Source organism: Ylistrum balloti, unplaced genomic scaffold (genome assembly GCF_031769215.1).
Source record: "Ylistrum balloti isolate Yb309-2 unplaced genomic scaffold, AGI_CSIRO_Ybal_v1 Utg371988, whole genome shotgun sequence".
NCBI classification, from domain to species: Eukaryota; Metazoa; Mollusca; class Bivalvia; order Pectinida; family Pectinidae; genus Ylistrum; species Ylistrum balloti.
Window position 1 is genome coordinate 63921 of NW_026782969.1, and position 17415 is coordinate 81335.

At 39.1% G+C, this 17415-nt stretch overlaps 1 protein-coding gene across 1 annotated transcript in view; it reads left to right on the plus strand.

The window, feature by feature from the left end:
• Positions 1 to 728: 728 nt before the first annotated feature.
• Positions 729 to 17415, plus strand: part of LOC132564036 (pendrin-like) — a gene marked incomplete at its 3' end in the record, with an annotated part of 38258 nt that continues 21571 nt past the window's right edge. Inside the window, exon 1 of the mRNA XM_060228787.1 lies at positions 729 to 770. The remainder of the gene's footprint in view (positions 771 to 17415) is intronic.

Sequence of the window (17415 nt, forward strand, 5' to 3'; positions counted from 1 at the left end):
TGCCTCAATCAAAATCCTCCTCTTAAAATGGTTTGATTAATGTACAGTGAAGCCACAATTATAGGTAAATTTCATATATTTTCTGTCTGTTATGGCAGATCTGATCTGGTTATTACATAACAGTGTAAATAAAATAAAATCATTTAGTTACAGTATTTGCAGTCATAATTGTAACTTACCAGCGCTGAACAATTTTCTCCCACACACATGTACACATGGACGTACATGTGTGGTAAATTCTTGACAAATCTTTGAGTAGAACTGAAGTAAAACTCCATGTAACATGTCTAGAGATTATCACTGCTGATAATTAAATAAAATTTTCAATAAGAATTCCAATCAAACGTGTGGTTTTTGTTCTATGATGCCTTAAGGGATACTTGACTAATGGTTACAAACAGGCCAGGTATCACTATTATTATAGAAAACCAATATTCGCCTGGAAGGGAGTCAAATCCAAACCTGGCACACTAATGTGGACCTGCTACGTTTTGTTCTGGTCAACACACACATTTATATGTAGTGTATTAAGAACTTCTTGCATGTAAATCATTATAAGTGGCTGTAGGATTATAGTACTTTTTTCTCCCTGATTGAACATGAATAGTGTGTGTATATTGAGGTGACGACCAGTGTGCTGTACACTACGGTTCTACTGTAACACAGGATGCTGATTTCATTCTGACTTACTAAATTCTTTGTACCTACCCATTTAGTGTGAGCTATCATGGCTGGAAATCATCTCAACCGACAGAAGTACTATCCCTTCTGTAAGTATAGATGTATACAGACAGGGTCTTAAGTGCTCTAGGTCTGTTATAGCTCCTTGTTGTAATGGTGAGATTCCTTATAAACAACACCAGCAGCTTTTGTTAGATTGACTGTGTGTATAGATTCATAAGATTTATTGTACAACAATACATATGTGTGTCTCTTAATCACAAGTGTTTATGTTGTATATGTGTGTACTGTTTACATGTGTTTGTAAATTGCACTTCTGTGTATGTAAATTGAACATGTGTCTGTAAATCATGTGTGTTTGAATTGTACATGTGTCTGTAAATCATGTGTGTTGAATTGTACATGTGTCTGTAAATCATGTGTGTTTGAATTGTACATGTGTCTGTAAATCATGTGTGTTTGAATTTAACATGTGTCTGTAAATCATGTGTGTTTGAATTGTACATGTGTCTGTAAATCATGTGTGTTTGAATTGTACATGTGTCTGTAAATCATGTGTGTTTGAATTGTACATATGTATGTAAATCATGTGTGTGTGAATTGTACATGTGTTTGTAAATCATGTGTGTTTGAATTGTACATGTGTCTATAAACATGTTTGTTTGAATTGTATATGTGTCTATAAACATGTGTGTTTGAATTGTACATGTGTCTATAAACATGTGTGTTTGAATTGTACATGTGTCTATAAACATGTGTGTTTGAATTGTACATGTGTCTATAAACATGTGTGTTTGAATTGTACATGTGTTGATCTATTTATGTGTACAATTGTAAATAAGTTGTTACATGTGTAATGTGTTATATGTAAGAAACACATGTGTATACATACGTCATGCTTGCTGATATACAATTGATTACAGATTATATACAATATGAATTATACATTTAATGATATCGATCACCCACCTCATGGTCCACATCACACACTATACACTCAGTCCTATATAAGCTATAATCTTCAGTTCTATAAACCTAATGCATTAAACAACAAATAGAATATGTTATGTCTAGCTTTTAACATTGAGGAATGCTATCATTATATAGATAGATATTTGTCATTTTTATGTGATTTATCACATATATTAACAAATCAGTGATATTTTTTAACTTTAAACATACGTATGTTCTGTGGGCTAAATCCTACAGATTAGTAGCTATTGGTACATAAATGCTTGTTATGTATAATAATTGCCCAGTAGAGAATTAAGGATATGTATTTTATCATTAAGGCTTTAAATAAAGTATATATAGAAATGAGAAGAGATAAATTTCCTCACCAGATGTGAACTTTGTAGAAAACATGAACAACATCTGTGTTAAATTCCAACGTGATGTATCGGAGAGCTGGTGGTGCTTGATGTGGGGCGTTTATTCCTACAGTGTAATAGGTGTAGTAGTTTATATCGATATAAATTTAATGCCAGAGAGTCACTTCAGGGGATTTCAGCTACACCAGCAGTATGGTCTTAATCATATCAATGTGCTAAAATCTTAGTCTCTTTGTTTCAGCCATTCTGGTGTACTTTGAATTATTTAGTTAAGAACATCAGACAAGTATATCAGGGAAAAAACACTCGGCCACATTGTCATTGTGACATGTATCTCCTGGAAACATTTAGCCACATTGTCATTGTGACATGTTGTTGTATCTCCTGGAAACACTCGGCCACATTGTCATTGTGACATGTATCTCCTGGAAACACTCGGCCACATTGTCATTGTGACATGTATCTCCTGGAAACACTCGGCCACATTGTCATTGTGACATGTTGTTGTATCTCCTGGAAACACTCGGCCACATTGTCATTGTGACATGTATCTCCTGGAAACACTCGGCCACATTGTCATTGTGACATGTTGTTGTATCTCCTGGAAACACTCGGCCACATTGTCATTTTGACATGTATCTCCTGGAAACACTCGGCCACATTGTCATTGTGACATGTTGTTGTATCTCCTGGAAACACTCGGCCACATTGTCATTGTGACATGTTGTTGTATCTCCTGGAAACACTCGGCCACATTGTCATTGTGACATGTATCTCCTGGAAACACTCGGCCACATTGTCATTGTGACATGTTGTTGTATCTCCTGGAAACACTCGGCCACATTGTCATTGTGACATGTATCTCCTGGAAACACTCGGCCACATTGTCATTGTGACATGTATCTCCTGGAAACACTCGGCCACATTGTCTTGTGACATGTTGTTGTATCTCCTGGAAACACTCGGCCACATTGTCATTGTGACATGTATCTGGAAACACTCGGCCACATTGTCATTGTGACATGTATCTCCTGGAAACACTCGGCCACATTGTCATTGTGACATGTTGTTGTATCTCCTGGAAACACTCTGCCACATTGTCATTTTGACATGTATCTCCTGGAAACACTCGGCCACATTGTCATTGTGACATGTTGTTGTATCTCCTGGAAACACTCGGCCACATTGTCATTGTGACATGTTGTTGTATCTCCTGGAAACACTCGGCCACATTGTCATTGTGACATGTATCTCCTGGAAACACTCGGCCACATTGTCATTGTGACATGTTGTTGTATCTCCTGGAAACACTCGGCCACATTGTCATTGTGACATGTATCTCCTGGAAACACTCGGCCACATTGTCATTGTGACATGTATCTCCTGGAAACACTCGGCCACATTGTCATTGTGACATGTTGTTGTATCTCCTGGAAACACTCGGCCACATTGTCATTGTGACATGTATCTCCTGGAAACACTCGGCCACATTGTCATTGTGACATGTTGTTGTATCTCCTGGAAACACTCGGCCACATTGTCATTGTGACATGTATCTCCTGAAACACTCGGCCACATTGTCATTGTGACATGTATCTCCTGGAAACACTCGGCCACATTGTCATTGTGACATGTTGTTGTATCTCCTGGAAACACTCGGCCACATTGTCATTGTGACATGTATCTCCTGGAAACACTCGGCCACATTGTCATTGTGACATGTTGTTGTATCTCCTGGAAACACTCGGCCACATTGTCATTGTGACATGTATCTCCTGGAAACACTCTGCCACATTGTCATTGTGACATGATGTTGTATCTCCTGGAAACACTCTGCCACATTGTCATTGTGACATGTATCTCCTGGAAACACTCGGCCACATTGTCATTGTGACATGTTGTTGTATCTCCTGGAAACACTCTGCCACATTGTCATTGTGACATGATGTTGTATCTCCTGGAAACACTCTGCCACATTGTCATTGTGACATGTATCTCCTGGAAACACTCGGCCACATTGTCATTGTGACATGATGTATATACAAATAAACAAGTTTTTTTCTTGAGTGGTAGTCTACATGGATCACATGACATTTCAATTGAGACACAAATATTCAAGATATTGCATGTTGTTGTCCTAATACCTAACCAGCTTTCTTAATGATATCACAATGAAATTCAAAGGATTCCTGCAAAGGATATACTAGAGATGTGATGTCAACAGTATGTTGATCAATGTGATCTTAAGGTCATAGGTCATACAAAGGATATACTGAAGATGTGATGTCAACAGTATGTTGATCAATGTGATCTTAAGGTCATAGGTCATACAAAGGATATACTGAAGATGTGATGTCAACAGTATGTTGATCAATGTGATCTTAAGGTCATAGGTCAAACAAAGGATGTAAAATATTTTTGTGTGTACATAATATATATGTTAAGTGTAATGTGTAATTACACCTTCCACACCCACCACCTCCTCAGACAGGTACCATCAAATGGTACAAATACTATGATAAAAATATGGCTGATAAGTATCTCCCAACAGGTGATATGTACATATAAGCTCCCAACCAGTGATATCTGTACACAATCTCCATACCAGCTCCCAACCAGTGATATCTGTACACAATCACCATACCAGCTCCTAACCAATGATAGCTGTACACAATCTCCATACCAGCTCCCAACAAGTGCTATCTGTACACAATATCCATACCAGCTCCTAACCAGTGATATCTGTATACAATCTCCATACCAGCTCCCAACCAGTAATATCTGTACACAATCTCCATACCAGCTCCCAACCAGTGACATCTGTACACAATCTCCATACCAGCTCCCAACCAGTGATATCTGTACACAATCTCCATAACAGCTCCCAACCAGTGATATCTGTACACAATCTCCATAACAGCTCCCAACCAATGATATCTGTACACTATCTCCATACCAGTATACCATCTCCCCAACCAGTAGGCCATCTCCCATCCAGTATACTATCTCCTAACCAGTATACCATCTCCCACCCAATATACCATCTCCCCAATCAGTATACCATCTCTATACCAGTATACCATCTCCCACCCAATATACCATCTCCCCAACCAGTATACCATCTCTATACCAGTATACCATCTCTATACCAGTATACCATCTCCCCAACCAGTATACCATCTCCTCAACTAGTATACCATCTCCCAACCAGTATACCATCTCCCAACCAGTATACCATCTCTATACCAGTTTACCATCTCCCAACCAGTATACCATCTCCCCAATCAGTATACCATCTCTATACCAGTATACAATCTCCCCAACCAGTATACCATCTCTATACCAGTATACCATCTCTATACCAGTATACCATCTCCCCAACCAGTATACCATCTCCTCAACTAGTATACCATCTCCCAACCAGTATACCATCTCCCAACCAGTATACCATCTCTATACCAGTATACCATCTCTATACCAGTATACCATCTCTATACCAGTATACCATCTCCCCAACCAGTATACCATCTCCCCAACCAGTATATCATCTCCTAACAAGTATACCATCTCCCAACCAGTATACCATCTCCCCAACCAGTATACCATCTCCCCAACCAGAATACCATCTCCTCAACCAGAATACCATCTCCTCAACCAGTAAACTATCTCTCCAACCAGTATGCCATCTCCCAACCAGTATACAATCTCCCCAACCAGTACACCATCTCCATACAAGTATACCATCTCCCAACACGTATACCATCTCTATACCAGTATACCATCTCCCCAACCAGTATACCATCTCCCCAACCAGTATACCATCTCCTAACCAGTATACCATCTCCAAACCAGTATACCATCTCCCCAACCAGTATACCATCTCCCCAACCAGTATACTATTTCCCCAACCAGCATACCATCTCCTCATTCAGTATACCATCTCCCCAACCAGTATACCATCTCCCCAACCAGTATACCATCTCCCCATCCAGTATACCATCTCTATACCAGTATACCATCTCTATACCAGTATAACATCTCTATACCAGTATACCATCTCTATACCAGTAAACCATCTCTTTACCAGTATACCATCTCTATACCAGTATACCATCACCCCAACCAATATACCATCTCTATACCAGTATACCATCTCTATACCAGTATAAGATCTCCCAACCAGTATACCATCTCTATACCAGTATTCCATCTCTATACCAGTATACCATCTCTATACTAGTATACCATCTCTATACCAGTAAACCATCTCTTTACCAGTATACCATCTCTATACCAGTATACCATCTCCCAACCAGTAAACTATCTCCCCAACCAGTATACCATCTCCCCAACCAGTATACCATCTCCCCAACCAGTATACCATTTCCCCAACCAGCATACCATCTCCTCATCCAGTATACCATCTCCCCAACCAGTATACCATCTCCCCAACCAGTATACCATCTCCTCATCCAGTATACCATCTCTATACCAGTATACCATCTCTATACCAGTATACCATCTCTATACCAGTATAACATCTCTATACCAGTATACCATCTCCCCAACCAGCATACCATCTCCTCATCCAGTATACCATCTCCCCAACCAGTATACCATCTGCCCAACCAGTATACCATCTCCTAACCAGTATACCATCTCCCCAACCAGTATACCATCTCCTCATCCAGTATACCATCTCTATACCAGTATACCATCTCTATACCAGTATAACATCTCCATACCAGTATACCATCTCCCCAACCAGCATACCATCTCCCTCACCAGTATACCATCTCTATACCAGTATACCATCTCCCCAACCAGTATACCATCTCTATACCAGTATAACATCTCTATACCAGTATACCATCTCTATACCAGTATACCATCTCTGTACCAGTATACCATCTCCCAAACCAGTATACCATCTCTTTACCAGTATACCATCTCTATACCAGTATAACATCTCTATACCAGTATACCATCTCCCAAACCAGTATTCCATCTCTATACCAGTATACCATCTCCCCAACCTGTATACCATCTCCCCAACCAGTATACCATCTCCTCATCCAGTATACCATCTCTATACCAGTATACCATCTCTATACCAGTATAACATCTCTATACCAGTATACCATCTCCCCAACCAGCATACCATCTCCCTCACCAGTATACCATCTCTATACCAGTATACCATCTCCCCAACCAGTATACCATCTCTATACCAGTATAACATCTCTATACCAGTATACCATCTCTATACCAGTATACCATCTCTATACCAATATACCATCTCCCAAACCAGTATACCATCTCTATACCAGTATACCATCTCCCCCACCAGTATAACATCTCTATACCAGTATACCATCTCTATACCAGTATACCATCTCCCAAACCAGTATACCATCTCTATACCAGTATACCATCACCCCAACCATTATACCATCTCTACACCAGTATGCCATCTCTATACCAGTATGCCATCTCTATACCAGTATGCCATCTCTATACCAGTATAACATCTCTATACCAGTATAACATCTCTATACCAGTATACCATCTCCCAAACCAGTATACCATCTCTATACCAGTATACCATCACCCCAACCATTATACCATCTCTACACCAGTATGCCATCTCTATACCAGTATGCCATCTCTATACCAGTATACCTTCTCTATACCAGTATGCCATCTCTATACCAGTATAACATCTCCCAAACCAGTATACCATCTCTATACCAGTATAACATCTCTATACCAGTATACCATCTCTATACCAGTATAACATCTCTATACCAGTATACCATCTCTATACCAGTATACCATCTCTATACCAGTATACCATCTCTATACCAGTATACCATCTCCCAAACCAGTATACCATCTCTATACCAGTATACCATCACCCCAACCATTATACCATCTCTACACCAGTATACCATCTCTATACCAGTATGCCATCTCTATACCAGTATAACATCTCCCAAACCAGTATACCATCTCCCCCACCAGTATACCATCTCTATACCAGTATAACATCTCTATACCAGTATACCATCTCTATACCAGTATAACATCTCTATACCAGTATACCATCTCTATACCAGTATACCATCTCTATACCAGTATACCATCTCCCAAACCAGTATACCATCTCTATACCAGTATACCATCTCTCCCACCAGTATACCATCTCTATACCAGTATAACATCTCTATACCAGTTTACCATCTCTATACCAGTATACAATCTCCCCAACCAGTATACCATCTCTATACCAGTATACCATCTCTATACCAGTATACCATCTCCCCAACCAGTATACCATCTCCTCAACTAGTATACCATCTCCCAACCAGTATACCATCTCTATACCAGTTTACCATCTCCCAACCAGTATACCATCTCCCCAATCAGTATACCATCTCTATACCAGTATACCATCTCTATACCAGTATACCATCTCCCCAACCAGTATACCATCTCCTCAACTAGTATACCATCTCCCAACCAGTATACCATCTCCCAACCAGTATACCATCTCTATACCAGTATACCATCTCTATACCAGTATACCATCTCCCAAACCAGTATTCCATCTCTATACCAGTATACCATCTCCCCAACCAGTATACCATCTCCCCAACCAGTATACCATCTCCTCATCTAGTATACCATCTCTATACCAGTATAACATCTCTATACCAGTATACCATCTCCACAACCAGCATACCATCTCCCTCACCAGTATACCATCTCTATACCAGTATACCATCTCCCCAACCAGTATACCATCTCTATACCAGTATAACATCTCTATACCAGTATACCATCTCTATACCAATATACCATCTCCCAAACCAGTATACCATCTCTATACCAGTATACCATCTCCCCCACCAGTATACCGTCTCTATACCAGTATAACATCTCTATACCAGTATACCATCTCTATACCAGTATACCATCTCTATACCAGTATACCATACCAGTATACCATCTCTATACCAGTATGCCATCTCTATACCAGTATTACATCTCCCAAACCAGTATACCATCTTTATACCAGTATACCATCACCCCAACTATTATACCATCTCTATACCAGTATACCATCTCTATACCAGTATACCATCACCCCAACCATTATACCATCTCTATACCAATATACCATCTCTATACCAGTATAACATCTCTATACCAGTATACCATCTCTATACCAGTATACCATCTCTATACCAGTATACCATCTCTATACCAGTATACCATCTCTATACCAGTATACCATCTCCCAAACCAGTATACCATCTCTATACCAGTATACCATCACCCCAACCATTATACCATCTCTACACCAGTATACCATCTCTATACCAGTATGCCATCTCTATACCAGTATAACATCTCCCAAACCAGTATACCATCTCCCCCACCAGTATACCATCTCTATACCAGTATAACATCTCTATACCAGTATACCATCTCTATACCAGTATAACATCTCTATACCAGTATACCATCTCTATACCAGTATACCATCTCTATACCAGTATACCATCTCTATACCAGTATACCATCTCTATACCAGTATACCATCTCCCAAACCAGTATACCATCTCTATACCAGTATACCATCTCTCCCACCAGTATACCATCTCTATACCAGTATAACATCTCTATACCAGTATACCATCTCCCAAACCAGTATTCCATCTCTATACCAGTATACCATCTCCCCAACCAGTATACCATCTCCCCAACCAGTATACCATCTCCTCATCCAGTATACCATCTCTATACCAGTATAACATCTCTATACCAGTATACCATCTCCCCAACCAGCATACCATCTCCCTCACCAGTATACCATCTCTATACCAGTATACCATCTCCCCAACCAGTATACCATCTCTATACCACTATAACATCTCTATACCAGTATACCATCTCTATACCAATATACCATCTCCCAAACCAGTATACCATCTCTATACCAGTATACCATCTCCCCCACCAGTATACCATCTCTATACCAGTATACCATCTCCCCCACCAGTATACCGTCTCTATACCAGTATAACATCTCTATACCAGTATACCATCTCTATACCAGTATACCATCTCTATACCAGTATGCCATCTCTATACCAGTATAACATCTCCCAAACCAGTATACCATCTCTATACCAGTATACCATCACCCCAACCATTATACCATCTCTATACCAGTATACCATCTCTATACCAGTATACCATCACCCCAACCATTATACCATCTCTATACCAGTATACCATCTCTATACCAGTATACCATCTCTATACCAGTATACCATCACCCCAACCATTATACCATCTCTATACCAGTATAACATCTCTATACCAGTATACCATCTCTATACCAGTATACCATCTCCCAGTCAGTGATATATAAACACCAGCTCCCATTAATTGTTTGAGTTGATAGATTTCCAAATGAGTACTATACCAGTTACAGGTATTGATTAATAATACTGCATAATATGTATTAACTGATGAAAAGTTTGGCAGAGATTTTCTCCACAAGTTTCTATTCAGTAATCCTAACTCTGTGTTATGACTTTATCAGTTTGGTAAATTATTCATTTTTGCCAAATTGATAATTGGATGTTTTTATGAAGCAATCTATTAAATGTCAATTTTTCACCATAATGAATGTTGTTAATGTGTCTGATTACTTAAACATGAAACAAATTAAAAAGAAATGAGAGAGAAATATATGAACAAAACCTAGCCCAACAGATTTTTCTGATAGAAATTGCTTCAAGACTGGCCAGTATTGAAAATAGAGCCCTTTTATTTGATACCAGAAAAATCCTGGGTGTTTTTATTGCGGGAAGTCATCCAAAAAAGCTAAATTGAAAACAGTCATTAAAGCTATAGACTGAAATCCAAATTTCATTGTTAGGGTATCACTCGGCAAACTTTGGCAACTGATCATATGACATAAGGATTTCCAGAATATAAAAATAGAAAATAGTTTTATGGTCTTTGTTTAAAAATGTTGACTTCTTACAGTTTCCATCTTTCAAGCAAAACTGAAAGGAAAATCATTAACATGTATTAATTTTACAGAGTTAGTCAGTAACTGCTTCTAAACCTATAACCATAGTTCTAAACTGAGAAAACATCAGTTTGTTTGTTGTTAAGTAGTCAGTAACTGCTTCTTAACCTATAACCATAGTTCTAAACTGAGAAAACATCAGTTTGTTTGTTGTTAAGTAGTCAGTAACTGCTTCTAAACCTATAACCATAGTTCTAAACTGAGAAAACATCAGTTTGTTTGTTGTTAAGTAGTCAGTAACTGCTTCTTAACCTATAACCATAGTTCTAAACTGAGAAAACATCTGTTTGTTTGTTGTTAAGTAATCAGTAACTGCTTCTAAACCTATAACCATAGCTCTAAACTGAGAAAACATCAGTTTGTTTGTTGTTAAGTAGTCAGTAACTGCTTCTAAACCTATAACCATAGCTCTAAACTGAGAAAACATCAGTTTGTTTGTTGTATTCTGATTAATACTTGGCTACTTTATGTAGGAGTAATTAAGGATTTGTTGATTTTCATAGAAGAATGTCAACATAGTGTACCTACATACAAATTAATTTAGAGGAAGGGACATAACTCTTACAGATTTGGTTCAGCCTTACACCAGTTATATATACAGGATTTTTCCTGTTGTAAGCACTGCTGGTGGCTTAAGACCTTTTTTCCCCAAATTCTAGTTTTACAATTGCAATTCTGTACTGTGCATTTCAGAATTAATGTCCTAAAGCTTGAAGGATTTGTTTTCTAAATACCCCTAGCTAGTTCATAACCAGCATAAACAAAGAAAAAAAAACACAATTGGAATTATCTGCTGGTATAGGACAGTTACAACATTCCACACAAATTATAGCACTTTGATTATTTGTAAATCAATTTATGGCTGTAATTTGTGTAAATAAACCCTGATTCATGTCACTTTGTCACAAGAAAATAACTCGAGTTTTTGGTAATTGAGGGAAAGTGACATTATTGCTTATAAACCCTAAAGTATTATCCAAGCCATTCCTGATTCTGAAAGCTTCTCATTGCAAGCCTAATCTGATTCATGTCATGTTTTGTTACAGATCAGACAACAAACATGTAAACATCAACAAAAAACAAACAAACAAAACTAGAAATGGATGATTGTTGTCTTCATTTGTGATTGATAAAGAGATGTTCCAGTTTGTGATGTTTTGGTGGAGATGACTTGTGACAGTTTGTGATGTTTTGGTGGAGATGACTTGTGACAGTTTGTGATGTTTTGGTGGAGATGACTTGTTCCAGTTTGTGATGTTTTGGTGGAGATGACTTGTTCCAGTTTGTGATGTTTTGGTGGAGATGACTTGTGACAGTTTGTGATGTTTTGGTGGAGATGACTTGTTCCAGTTTGTGATGTTTTGGTGGAGATGACTTGTTCCAGTTTGTGATGTTTTGGTGGAGATGACTTGTTCCAGTTTGTGATGTTTTGGTGGAGATGACTTGTTCCAGTTTGTGATGTTTTGGTGGAGATGACTTGTGACAGTTTGTGATGTTTTGGTGGAGATGACTTGTTCCAGTTTGTGATGTTTTGGTTGAGATGACTTGTTCCAGTTTGTGATGTTTTGGTGGAGATGACTTGTGACAGTTTGTGATGTTTTGGTGGAGATGACTTGTGACAGTTTGTGATGTTTTGGTGGAGATGACTTGTTCCAGTTTGTGATGTTTTGGTGGAGATGACTTGTTCCAGTTTGTGATGTTTTGGTGGAGATGACTTGTTCCAGTTTGTGATGTTTTGGTGGAGATGACTTGTTCCAGTTTGTGATGTTTTGGTGGAGATGACTTGTTCCAGTTTGTGATGTTTTGGTGGAGATGATGTTTTGGTGGAGATGACTTGTTCCAGTTTGTGATGTTTTGGTGGAGATGACTTGTTCCAGTTTGTGATGTTTTGGTGGAGATGACTTGTTCCAGTTTGTGATGTTTTGGTGGAGATGACAGTTTGTGATGTTTTGGTGGAGATGACTTGTTCCAGTTTGTGATGTTTTGGTGGAGATGACTTGTTCCAGTTTGTGATGTTTTGGTGGAGATGACTTGTTCCAGTTTGTGATGTTTTGGTGGAGATGACTTGTTCCAGTTTGTGATGTTTTGGTGGAGATGACTTGTTCCAGTTTGTGATGTTTTGGTGGAGATGACTTGTTCCAGTTTGTGATGTTTTGGTGGAGATGACTTGTTCCAGTTTGTGATGTTTTGGTGGAGATGTCCAGTTTGTGATGTTTTGGTGGAGATGACTTGTTCCAGTTTGTGATGTTTTGGTGGAGATGACTTGTTCCAGTTTGTGATGTTTTTGTTGAGATGACTTGTTCCAGTTTGTGATGTTTTGGTGGAGATGACTTGTTCCAGTTTGTGATGTTTTGGTGGAGTTTGTGATGACTTGTTCCAGTTTGTGATGTTTTGGTGGAGATGACTTGTTCCAGTTTGTGATGTTTTGGTGAGATGACTTGTTGCAGTTTGTGATGTTTTGGTGGAGATGACTTGTTCCAGTTTGTGATGTTTTGGTGGAGATGACTTGTTCCAGTTTGTGATGTTTTGGTGGAGATGACTTGTTCCAGTTTGTGATGTTTTGGTGGAGATGACTTGTTCCAGTTTGTGATGTTTTGGTGGAGATGACTTGTTCCAGTTTGTGATGTTTTGGTGGAGATGACTTGTTCCAGTTTGTGATGTTTTGGTGGAGATGACTTGTTCCAGTTTGTGATGTTTTGGTGGAGATGACTTGTTCCAGTTTGTGATGTTTTGGTGGAGATGACTTGTTCCAGTTTGTGATGTTTTGGTGGAGATGACTTGTTCCAGTTTGTGATGTTTTGGTGGAGATGACTTGTTCCAGTTTGTGATGTTTTGGTGGAGATGACTTGTTCCAGTTTGTGATGTTTTGGTGGAGATGACTTGTTCCAGTTTGTGATGTTTTGGTGGAGATGACTTGTTCCAGTTTGTGATGTTTTGGTGGAGATGACTTGTTCCAGTTTGTGATGTTTTGGTGGAGATGACTTGTTCCAGTTTGTGATGTTTTGGTGGAGATGACTTGTTCCAGTTTGTGATGTTTTGGTGGAGATGACTTGTTCCAGTTTGTGATGTTTTGGTGGAGATGACTTATTCCAGTTTGTGATGTTTTGGTGGAGATGACTTGTTCCAGTTTGTGATGTTTTGGTGGAGATGACTTGTTCCAGTTTGTGATGTTTTGGTGGAGATGACTTGTTCCAGTTTGTGATGTTTTGGTGGAGATGACTTGTTCCAGTTTGTGATGTTTTTTTGTTTGTGATGTTTTGGTGGAGATGACTTGAGTTTGTGATGTTTTGGTTCCAGTTTGTGATGTTTTGGTGGAGATGACTTGTGACAGTTTGTGATGTTTTGGTGGAGATGACTTGTTCCAGTTTGTGATGTTTTGGTGGAGATGACTTGTTCCAGTTTGTGATGTTTTGGTGGAGATGACTTGTTCCAGTTTGTGATGTTTTGGTGGAGATCCAGTTTGTGATGTTTTGGTGGAGATGACTTGTTCCAGTTTGTGATGTTTTGGTGGAGATGACTTGTTCCAGTTTGTGATGTTTTGGTGGAGATGACTTGTTCCAGTTTGTGATGTTTTGGTGGAGATGACTTGTTCCAGTTTGTGATGTTTTGGTTGAGATGACTTGTTCCAGTTTGTGATGTTTTGGTGGAGATGACTTGTTCCAGTTTGTGATGTTTTGGTGGAGATGACTTGTTCCAGTTTGTGATGTTTTGGTGGAGATGACTTGTTCCAGTTTGTGATGTTTTGGTGGAGATGATTTGTTCCAGTTTGTGATGTTTTGGTGGAGATGACTGTTTGTGATGTTTTGGTGGAGATGTTCCAGTTTGTGATGTTTTGGTGGAGATGACTTGTTCCAGTTTGTGATGTTTTGGTGGAGATGACTTGTTCCAGTTTGTGATGTTTTGGTGGAGATGACTTGTTCCAGTTTGTGATGTTTTGGTGGAGATGACTTGTTCCAGTTTGTGATGTTTTGGTGGAGATGACAGTTTGTGTGATTGTGTGACTTGTTCCAGTTTGTGAGTGTTCCAGTTTGTGATGTTTTGGTGGAGATGACTTGTTCCAGTTTGTGATGTTTTGGTGGAGATGACTTGTTCCAGTTTGTGATGTTTTGGTGGAGATGACTTGTTCCAGTTTGTGATGTTTTGGTGGAGATGACTTGTTCCAGTTTGTGATGTTTTGGTGGAGATGACTTGTTCCAGTTTGTGATGTTTTGGTGGAGATGATTTGTGACAGTTTGTGATGTTTTGGTGGAGATGACTTGTTCCAGTTTGTGATGTTTTGGTGGAGATGACTTGTTCCAGTTTGTGATGTTTTGGTGGAGATGACTTGTTCCAGTTTGTGATGTTTTGGTGGAGATGACTTGTTCCAGTTTGTGATGTTTTGGTGGAGATGACTTGTTCCAGTTTGTGATGTTTTGGTGGAGATGACTTGTTCCAGTTTGTGATGTTTTGGTGGAGATGACTTGTTCCAGTTTGTGATGTTTTGGTGGAGATGACTTGTTCCAGTTTGTGATGTTTTGGTGGAGATGACTTGTTCCAGTTTGTGATGTTTTGGTGGAGATGACTTGTTCCAGTTTGTGATGTTTTGGTGGAGATGACTTGTTCCAGTTTGTGATGTTTTGGTGGAGATGACTTGTTCCAGTTTGTGATGTTTTGGTGGAGATGACAGTTTGTGATGTTTTGGTGTGACTTGTTCCAGTTTGTGATGTTTTGGTGGAGATGACTTGTTCCAGTTTGTGATGTTTTGGTGGAGATGACTTGTGACAGTTTGTGATGTTTTGGTGGAGATGACTTGTTCCAGTTTGTGATGTTTTGGTGGAGATGACTTGTGACAGTTTGTGATGTTTTGGTGGAGATGACTTGTGACAGTTTGTGATGTTTTGGTGGAGATGACTTGTTCCAGTTTGTGATGTTTTGGTGGAGATGACTTGTGACAGTTTGTGATGTTTTGGTGGAGATGACTTGTTCCAGTTTGTGATGTTTTGGTGGAGATGATTTGTGACAGTTTGTGATGTTTTGGTGGAGATGACTTGTTCCAGTTTGTGATGTTTTGGTGGAGATGACTTGTTCCAGTTTGTGATGTTTTGGTGGAGATGATTTGTGACAGTTTGTGATGTTTTGGTGGAGATGACTTGTTCCAGTTTGTGATGTTTTGGTGGAGATGATTTGTGACAGTTTGTGATGTTTTGGTTGAGATGACTTGTTCCAGTTTGTGATGTTTTGGTGGAGATGACTTGTTCCAGTTTGTGATGTTTTGGTGGAGATGACTTGTTCCAGTTTGTGATGTTTTGGTGGAGATGACTTGTTCCAGTTTGTGATGTTTTGGTGGAGATGACTTGTTCCAGTTTGTGATGTTTTGGTGGAGATGACTTGTTCCAGTTTGTGATGTTTTGGTGGAGATGACTTGTTCCAGTTTGTGATGTTTTGGTGGAGATGACTTGTTCCAGTTTGTGATGTTTTGGTGGAGATGACTTGTTCCAGTTTGTGATGTTTTGGTGGAGATGATTTGTGACAGTTTGTGATGTTTTGGTGGAGATGACTTGTTCCAGTTTGTGATGTTTTGGTGGAGATGACTTGTTCCAGTTTGTGATGTTTTGACAGTTTTGATGACTTGTTCCAGTTTGTGATGTTTTGGTGGAGATGAATTGTGACAGTTTGTGATGTTTTGGTGGAGATGACTTGTTCCAGTTTGTGATGTTTTGGTGGAGATGACTTGTTCCAGTTTGTGATGTTTTGGTGGAGATGACTTGTTCCAGTTTGTGATGTTTTGGTGGAGATGACTTGTTCCAGTTTGTGATGTTTTGGTGGAGATGACTTGTTCCAGTTTGTGATGTTTTGGTGGAGATGACTTGTTCCAGTTTGTGATGTTTTGGTGGAGATGATTTGTGACAGTTTGTGATGTTTTGGTTGAGATGACTTGTTCCAGTTTGTGATGTTTTGGTGGAGATGACTTGTTCCAGTTTGTGATGTTTTGGTGGAGATGATTTGTGACAGTTTGTGATGTTTTGGTGGAGATGATTTGTGACAGTTTGTGATGTTTTGGTGGAGATGATTTGTGACAGTTTGTGATGTTTTGGTGGAGATGACTTGTTCCAGTTTGTGATGTTTTGGTTGAGATGACTTGTTCCAGTTTGTGATGTTTTGGTGGAGATGACTTGTTCCAGTTTGTGATGTTTTGGTGGAGATGACTTGTGACAGTAAATTTGTTTGTTTTACAGAGCCATATCTACCACCTCTAACACATATGATAGCAGTGATGAATTACTATTTTTAGACATGATGCTCACATACATG